The sequence below is a fragment of the Triticum dicoccoides genome, chromosome 2A (genome assembly GCF_002162155.2).
Source record: "Triticum dicoccoides isolate Atlit2015 ecotype Zavitan chromosome 2A, WEW_v2.0, whole genome shotgun sequence".
NCBI classification, from domain to species: Eukaryota; Viridiplantae; Streptophyta; class Magnoliopsida; order Poales; family Poaceae; genus Triticum; species Triticum dicoccoides.
Window position 1 is genome coordinate 487,889,302 of NC_041382.1, and position 8,064 is coordinate 487,897,365.

Below are 8,064 nucleotides of genomic sequence, written 5' to 3' on the forward strand. Positions count from 1 at the left end.
CTTTATTCTATTCAGAACATGGTATAATCCGTGAGAGTACACCTCCTAATTCCCCTTATTCCAATGGGATACTGGAAAGGGAAAAATGACACTCTAACTAGTTTGGTCAACACCATGTTAGATACTACTGTTTATCTAATGAATGGTGGGGGGCGATATTAACTTTGTGTCATGTCCAAAACTAAGTTCCAACCAAGAATAAAGAGATTACACTATGTTAACAATGGGAAAAGAAAATATTAATATTCCCCTACTTGCTTACATGGTGTTGTTTGGTGAAAGTCAATGTGCCAATTCTAAAGAAAGGCAAGCTTGGACTATATATGGAGTAGCTGACATGAAAGTTGGCACCACATGGAGTCTAAAGATGCAGATTTCTTTCAGGATATTTTTCATACGATAGATACGCAAATCATGTCTAGTTTGGAATCTAATCCTAAATCATTCAATTCAGTGGAGGATTCCAAATATTTTCGTGATGAAAGTTCTGATGAGGATGATAATCAAGCTCTCCCAAGGATAAAAATATAAAAGTCTTCAAAGTACCTTGGCAATGATGTTATTGTGTGCCTCATGGATGACACTCCTGCTACCATTTCATAAGTTTATGCTTCCCAGGATGCAGACTACTGGAAAGAAGCTATTCAAAGAGAGATGAATTCCATCTTAGCCAATGGAACTTTGGAGATGACTGATTGTCCTTATGGTTGCAAAGAAGTAAAATGTAAATGGACATTCAAAAGAAAACACAGATCTTATGGTATCATTATAAATTACAAGGCAAGGCTTGTAGCCAAGGTTTATACCGAAAAAGTAGACAAAGATTTCTGCGATCCCTACTCGCATGCGTTTAGGCTGAACACAATTCACTTGTTACTATATTTGGCTGCCTCACGGACTTATCGTTCATCAAATGGATGTGTAGAGAACTTTCATAAATGGTCACTGGGAAGAGGAAATTTATATTGAAGAACTGGATTGATTTGTAGCACTAGGTCAGGAAAGAAAGCTTTGTAATTTGTCGAATCTTTGTATGGCCTGAAACAAGCACCAACACAATGACATGAGGAATTTTTCAAAACTTTAACTTCCACAAGCTTTGTTATGAATGAAACCGATAAATGTGTCTACTAACTCTATGGTGGGGGTGAGGGAGTAATCCTTTGCTTATATGTTGATGACATACTAATCTTTGGAACCATCTCAAAGTCATTGGCGAGGTCAAAACTTTCTTCTCTCAATGTTTTGAGATGAAATATCTTGGGGAAGTTGATGTTATCTTCAACATCAAACTTTCTAGAAATGAAAACAATGGGACTAGTCTTGTGCAATCTCATTAAATGGAAAAGGTGCTGAGTAGATTTGGATATTCCAATTGGAAACCTTTTTCAACTCCTTATGATCCTGATGCGTTCCTTCGACAGAATCAACAAGATACTAGAGATCAATTGAGATACTCTCAAATAGTTGGTCGTACATGTATTTAGCTTGCGGCACAAGGCCTTGCATCTCGTTTCCAGTCAGAAAAGTAAGCCGTTTTGTTTCCAATCCCGAAGATGATCATTGGCGTGCTTTTGAGAGAATAATGCGCTATCTAAAGGGGACAATGAGCTATGCTATTCACAATACCGGATATATATCTAAGAGTACATGAAGGGTATAGTGAATCAAATTGGATTTATGAAGCTGATGAGATAAAGAACACAAGTGGCTACATATTAACTCTTGGTGTCGGTGTTGTTTCATAGAAGTCTTGCAAGCAGACCATATTAATAAGGTCAATAATGGATGCTGAACTCACATCATTAGACACATCTATAGTTGAAGCAAAATGGCTCGTCAAATCTTAATGGACACACTGGTTGTTGAAAAAACCATAGCGGCTATCCTCATGGAACAATGAAACTATGATTGTCAAAATGAACAGTTAAAAGGATAATGCGAAGTGTTCAAGACCTGTGAAAAAAGATTAAAATCTGTCTGGAAGTTGAAAAACCCAGAGTAACAATGTTAGACTTATGTTCGAACTACTAAAAACCGACATATCCTTTAACAAAAGTTGTATCAAGAAATGTGATTGACTATGCATCGTTGGATATTGGCTTGAGACCCATAATGTTGTCGAAGAAGAACCCCAACCTATGTAATCCACAATCAGGTGAAGTACCTAGAAAAACAAACTTGTAACTGGATTGAACTTTTGATAAACTCACTTAGCTGAAGATGTTCACTAGTAGAAAAAGGGGCTTTCGTTCGGGCCTGGCCAGCCCATTAGTCCCGATTCTGCCACGAACCGGGACCAATGGATGCATTCATCCCGGTTCGTGAGCCCAGGGGGCGGCCGGGGCCTCGTGGCCATTGGTTCCGGTTCTTCTGGGCAAATTTGTCCCGGTTCTTGGCACGAACCAGGACCAATGGGCCTCGCTCCTGGCCCACAAACATAGGTCCCGGTTCTTGGCTTGAACCGGGACAGAAGGCTGGGCTTTAGTCCCGGTTCCAGCCACGAACCGGGACAAATGAGCTTCCTATATATACCCCATCGCCGTCGAGCAGAGCACTCCACAGTGCTCTGTTTTTTGCTGGCCGGCGAGGAAGGGCATTTGGGTGCTCTAGCTCACCTCTTATGCATGTGAGGTGTTCAATGAAATGCCCGAACCACATTAGTTAAGCTTTCTCCTCTCGAATCTCGTCGGAGCTCCATTTTTCCGAGATTTGTCTAGGTTTAGCGGTCCGTCACGCCCCGTCCTCGTCTTCACCGCTGTCGATCGCCCGCGCCGATCTCGTCGCCGGCACCACCGTGGTGAGCCTCTTGTTCTTATCTTCTTTCTGAAAGAAAAAAAATCTTACTTTAGATAGATACTTTTCTAATTTTCTTACTTTTGACACACATAATTATATATAATGCACGCAGATGAACCGACAATGGATGTACGGTGACAGACACACCTCCGAGTACATTAAGGGCGTGCGTAAATTTCTCGAAGTGGCTGAGGCAAACAAGCAGAATGGTTTTATGTGTTGTCCATGCCCTGATTGTGGGAATACGAGGTCTTACTCTGACAAGAAAATCCTTCACACCCACCTGCTTTATAAAGGTTTCATGCCACACTATAATGTTTGGACGAAGCACGGAGAAATAGGTGTTATGATGGAAGACAACAAAGAATAAGAGGACGATGAAAACTATGTGCCCCCTGAATACAGTGATGCTGCAACGGGGGAAGCTGAAGATCAAGAGGAACCAGACGATGTGCCCGATGATGATCTCCGCCGGGTCATTGTTGATGCAAGGGAAAAGTGCGAAAGTGAAAAGGAGAAGCTGAAGTTCGATCGCATGTTAGAGGATCACAAAAAAGGGTTGTACGCCAATTGCGAAGATGGCAACACAAAGCTCGGTACCGTACTGGAATTGCTGCAGTGGAAGGCAAAGAATGTTGTGCATGACAAAGGATTTGAGAAGCTACTGAAAATATTGAAGAAGAAGCTTCCAAAGGATAACGAATTGCCCGACAGTACGTACGCAGCAAAGAAGGTCATATACCCTCTAGGATTGGAGGTGGAGAAGATACATGCATGCCCTAATGACTGCATCCTCTACCGCGGTACATACAAGGATTTGAATGCATGCTTGATATGCGGTGCATTGCAGTATAAGATCAGACGAGATGACCCTGGTGATGTTGAGGGCGAGCCCCACAGGAAGAGGGTTCCTGCGAAGGTGATGTGGTATGCTCCTATAATACCACGGTTGAAACGACTGTTCGGAAACAAAGAGCATGCCAACTTTATGCGATGGCACAGTGAGGACCGTAAGAAAGACGGGAAGTTGAGAGCACCCACTGACGGGTCGCAGTGGAGAAAAATTGAGAGAAAGTACTGGGCTCAGTTTGCAGGTGACCCAAGGAACGTACGGTTTGGTTCAAGCGCCGATGGCATTAATCCTTTCGGGGAGCAGAGCAGCAATCACAACACCTGGCCCGTGACTCTATGTATGTATAACCTTCCTCCTTGGATGTGCATGAAGCACAAGTTCATTATGATGCCAATTATCATCCAAGGCCCTAAGCAACCCGGCAATGACATTGATGTGTACCTAAGGCCATTAGTCAAAGAACTTTTACAACTGTGAAATGGAAATGGTGTACGTGTGTGGGATGAGCACAAACATCAGGAATTTAACCTGCATGCGTTGCTATTTGTAACCATCAACGATTGGCCCACTCTCAATAACCTTTCGGGACAAACAAACAAGGGATGCCACGCATGCATGCACTATTTAGCTGACACCGAAAGTATATACCTGGACAGATGCAGGAAGAATGTGAACCTGGGCCATCGTAGATTTCTCCCGACCCACCATCAATGTCGAAAGAAAGGCAAGCATTTCAAAGGCGAGGTAGATCACTGGAAGAAACCCGCCATGCGTACCGGTTATCACGTACTTGATATGGTCTCTGATTTACACGTAATATTTGAAAAGGGTCCCGGTGGACTAGCTGTTCCGAATGATGCTGAGGGACGTGCACCCATGTGGAAGAAGAAATATATATTTTGGGACCTACCCTACCTGAAAGAGCTAGAGGTACGCTGTTCAATCGACGTGATGCACATGACGAAGAACCTTTGCGTGAACCAGTTAGGATTCTTGGGCGTGTATGGGAAGACAAAATATACACCTGAGGCACGGGAGGACCTGCAACGTTTGCACGAAAAAGACAGCATGCCTCCAAAGCAGTATGAAGGTCCTGCCAGCTACGCTCTTACCAAAGAAGAGAAGGAAATCTTTTTTGAATGTCTGCTCAGTATGAAGGTCCCGACTGGCTTCTCGTCGAATATAAAGGGAATAATAAATATTCCAGAGAAAAAGTTCCAGAACCTAAAGTCTCATGACTACCACGTGATTATGACGCAACTGCTTCCGGTTGCATTGAGGGGGCTTCTACCGGAAAACGTCCGATTAGCCATTGTGAAGCTATGTGCATTCCTCAATGCAATCTCTCAGAAGGTGATCGATCCAGAAATCATAGCAAGGCTAAGGAGTGATGTGGCGCAATGTCTTGTCAGTTTCGAGCTGGTGTTCCCACCATCCTTCTTCAATATCATGACGCACGTCCTAGTTCATCTAGTCAACGAGATTGTCATTCTGGGCCCCATATTTCTACACAATATGTTCCCCTTTGAGAAGTTCATGGGAGTCCTAAAGAAATATGTCCGTAACCGTGCTAGGCCAGAAGGAAGCATCTCCATGGGCCATCAAACAGAGGATGTCATTAGGTTTTTTGTTGACTTCATTCCTGGCCTTAAGAAGATAGGTCTCCCTAAATCGCGGTATGATAGGAGACTGACTGGAAAAGGCACGCTAGGAGCGGACTCAATAATATGCAGGGACGGGCATTCTTGGTCTCAAGCACACTACACATTTCTACAGAACTCTACCTTGGTGACCCCGTATGTCGATGAACACAAGAACAGTCTGCGCTCCAAACACCCGGAGCAGTGTGACGACTGGATTACATGTGAAGACATCATGACTTTCAGCAGTTGGTTGGAAACACGTCTCAGAGGTGACAACACTGTTTGTGATGAGCTGTACTCGTTGTCTAGGGGACCATCTTCGACTGTATTGACTTACAAAGGATACGAGATAAATGGGAATACATTTTACACGATCGCCCAAGATCAAAAGAGCACCAACCAAAACAGCGGTGTCCGCTTTGATGCAGCAACTGAGAGGGGAAAGGACGCATATTATGGTTACATAGTGGGCATATGGGAACTTGACTACGGACATAGGGGAAAGGTCCCTTTGTTTAAGTGCAAATGGGTCAATCTGTGAGGAGGCGGGGTACAGGTAGACCCACAGTACGGAATGACAACAGTGGATCTGAACAATCTTGGGTACAATGAAGAACTGTTCGTCCTAGCCAATGATGTGGCACAGGTTATCTATGTGAAGGACATGTCTATCAAACCGAGAAAAAGAAAAGATAAGGAAGCAAATACATCATACGATGAGCCAAAGCGCCACATAGTTCTTTTAGGAAAAAGGGACATCGTGGGAGTGTAGGGCAAGACAGACATGTCCGAAGATTATGAAATGTTTCATGAAATTCCTCCTTTCAAAGTCAAGGCTGACCCAAGCATCCTGATAAACGATGAAGATTATCCATGGTTACGGCACAATACGCAAAGCACACAAGCGAAGAAAAAGTGAAGACTTTTTGTCCACAACTATTATGATGATACCATGCCAACTTTCAACCTTTTCCTAGTTCATTTGAAATGCATGTTGTAACAGACGAGTTTCTGCCGTTTTGTACATGAAGTGCATCCAGTTTTTGCCGTAACCCTCTCAACTTTTTAGAACATGCTATGTGGGTGAAATTGTGATACCATGCCAACTTTCAACCTTTTCATAGTTCATTTGTAGTGCTTTTCATTTTCAGGGTCATATAGCTCAAAAAAATTAGTAAATGCATGAAAAATAACAAATGAAGTTGGAAAGGGTTGAAAATTGGTGATGTGGCTTTGAGTGGGCATTTTGAACACACAAAAAGTCTGGAGTTCAAATAAGTTAAAAAAATGAAATCCCTTCGTAACAGACGAGTTTCCGTATGAAACCCTGATACTTAGAAAGAGATTGTCTGTTTTGTACACGAAGTGCATCCAGTTTTTGCCGTAACCATCTCAACTTTTTAGAACATGCTATATGGGTGAAATGATGATACCATGCCAACTTTGAACCTTTTCAGAGTTCATTTGTATTGCTTTTCATTTTCAGGGTCATATAGCTCAAAAAATCAGTAAATGCATGAAAAATAACAAATGAAGTCAGAAAGGGTTGAAAATTGATGATGTTGCTTTGAATAGTGCATTTTGATCACACAAAAAGTCTGGAGTTCAAATAAGTTCAAAAAAAGAAATCCCTTTGTAACAGACGAGTTTCCGTATGAAACCCTGATACTTCGAAAGAGATTGTCCGTTTTGTACACGAAGTGCATCCAGTTTTTGCCGTAACCCTCTCAACTTTTTAGCACATGCTATGTGGGTGAAATGATGATACCATGCCAACTTTCAACCTTTTCAGAGTTCATTTGTACTGCTTTTCATTTTCAGGGTCATATAGCTCAATAAAAACAATAAATGCATGGAAAATAACAAATGAAGTCAGAAAGGGTTGAAAATTGATGATGTGGCTTTGAATGGTGCATTTTTAATTTTTGGGTCATTTAGCTCAAATAATGAACTAATATAAAAAAGAATGATCTCGAAAACTTTTATGAAACTCTAATAGAAAAATAATAAGCAAAAAGAATTTTCATAAAACTTTTATAAACCTCTAGTATTATGGAAACTAAAACTATATAAAATGTATGCAACTAAAATTATCAAAGTATTTTCTGTTGAAAACATTATATGCAAAAAGAATTTTCATAAAATAAATAAAAAATAAAAAATAAAATAAATAAATAGAAACAAAATAAAATAAATAACTAGAAAAAAAATAAACTTTAACAAATAAGTAGAAAAAAATAAAACAAAATAAACTTTAATAAAATAAATAAAAATAGAAACAAAAAGAATCATGGAAAAAAGGAAAAATAAACAAAATACACTTTAACTAATGTCACTAACAGTTTATAATTTTTATTACCTGAAAGCAAAAAGAATCACGGAAATACAATAAGTATTTTGCTCTATGTAGAAACTAAATAAAATAAATAAAGCAAAAATGAAAACAAAAAACATGAAAAAAATGTCACCTACTGAGCATTCACGGCCTGAATACGACTAGAAACCCAACTATGGGCCAGGATTCAGGCCCGCAGAAGGCCCAGTAGGCCCACAGGCAACATAGTGTCATATTAGGCCCATAAGCCTGCATTTGATAGGAGCTCGAGAGGGCAGCCGGAGTGGGGCTTATAAACCACTCCGAGCCCCTCTCAACTAGCGAGGTGGGACTAAAGTTTTGGCCACGGGCAGCGCCAGGCCTTTGGTCCCGGTTTGTGGCACCAACCGGGACTAAAGGTGGGCATTGGTCCCGGTTCGTGGTACCAACCGGCA